General features: G+C 41.8%; 1 non-coding gene across 1 annotated transcript; it reads left to right on the top strand.

Moving 5' to 3' along the window:
• Nucleotides 1–515: 515 nt before the first annotated feature.
• LOC112731596 (small nucleolar RNA R71) lies at nt 516–622 on the top strand. Its single transcript, XR_003167369.1, has one exon. It is a non-coding gene; the product is annotated as a small nucleolar RNA R71 (small nucleolar RNA).
• Nucleotides 623–1,779: the final 1,157 nt, after the last annotated feature.

The raw sequence follows: 1,779 nt of genomic DNA on the forward strand, positions 1-1,779 counted from the left end.
GAGGTGTGTTGTTAGGTGGGTGCTGATATGATCTCTGTGTGGAATGTTGGTGAGTTGCATTGTTGCTGGGGTTGTGGCGTCTCTGATCTTGGCCTTGATCCTGTTGATTTCCCCACCCAAAGTTTGGGTGGTTCCTCCAACCAGGATTATATGTTTTGGAGTATGGGTCATAGTGCTGCCTGGGTGAATTTCCAATGTAGTTGGCCTGTTCCTGATCACCCTCTGCCTCTTCATTCACTCCTTCTTGAGTTGCTGCTGAAGTGGTGATTGCTACTACTTGATTCCTCTCCATCTTCTTGGTGATTGCTACTACTTGATTCCTCTCCATCACTCCTCTAGTATTGCCTCTTTCAAAAGCATAGAAGTAGTCATTCTCTGCTACAGTCTCAATGACATCTATGGCTTCTTCAATGGTCTTCTTCTTGTTCAGAGATCCCCCGGATGAGTGGTCTACTGCCTTCTTTGATTCATATAAAAGACCTTCATAGAAAATGTGCAACTGCACCCATTCATTGAATATATCTGGCGGGCATCTTCTTGTCAAGTATTTAAACCTCTCCCATGCTTCATATAGAGTCTCACCATCTTGCTGCCTGAATGTTTGTACCTCAGCTCTCAACCTGTTGATCCGTTGAGGAGGATAGAATCTTGCCAAAAATTTGTTCACCACATCTTTCCAGGTTGCTAAACTCTCCTTTGGAAAGGATTCCAGCCATTTAGATGCTTTGTCCTTGAGTGAGAAAGGGAACAGAAGTAGTCTATAAGTGTCAGGATGAACACTATTAGACTTCACAGTATCGCATATCCTCAGGAAGGTGGTTAGATGTTGATTGGGGTCTTCTTGGACACTTCCTCCGAATGAACAATTGTTCTGAACAAGGGTGATGAGCTGTGGCTTTAGTTCAAAGTTGTTGGCATGTATGGTTGGCCGTTGGATGCTACTTCCACAGTTTCCTGGGTTTGGATTGATGTAAGAACCCAGAACTCTTCTCTCTTGCCCAACCTGATGTGCTGGACCTTCTCGGCCATGGTTGTGAGCCTCTTCTTCATGATGGTTCTCCATATTCTCATCCATATCTGGTTCAAAGTACTCCTCCTCTTCCTCAGCACCAACTACTCTCTTTCCTCTTGCTTCCCTCCTTAATCTAAGGAAGGTCCTCTCAGGTTTCAGAATCAAAGGAAGTTGAAGCCCCGCTTCTTCTACCTGTCATACAACCAACAAGGCAAAAGCAAAAAAGATAGATGCAGATAGTAATTTTTACAGAAATACTGTTAGTGTGAGTGATGCAATATATCAAACAGTTAGTGGGTTGGTGACTGAATTGTAAACAACTAAGAAAAATGGGTAGGGGAAAAGGAAGAAAATAACTGAACAGAAAGTAAATTACTCAAATGAACTTAAATCAGACAAAATAAAAACAAATGCTCAATCTAGTTATCTACCAATTTAATAATTGTTGATACAAAATCAATCCCCGGCAACGGCGCCATAAACTTGATGCACGAAAACTTGTCCTTTAACAAATCTCCCTCGGCAAGTATACCGAATTGTCGTCAAGTAAAAACTCACAATAGAGTGAGGTCGAATCCCACAGGGATTGATTGGTCAAGCAACTTTAATTGGAAGAATGCTCTAGTTGAGCTAAGCAGAAATTGGGTTGAGAATTGCAGGAAATTAAATGGCAGAAAAGTAAATAGCAGAAAATAAATGACGGAAGGTAAATTGCAGAATCTTAAATGGGGAAGGGGGGTTTAGCATGAAAGTAAATAGCAGAAAGT

The sequence above is a fragment of the Arachis hypogaea genome, chromosome 12 (assembly GCF_003086295.3).
Source record: "Arachis hypogaea cultivar Tifrunner chromosome 12, arahy.Tifrunner.gnm2.J5K5, whole genome shotgun sequence".
NCBI lineage: Eukaryota > Viridiplantae > Streptophyta > Magnoliopsida > Fabales > Fabaceae > Arachis > Arachis hypogaea.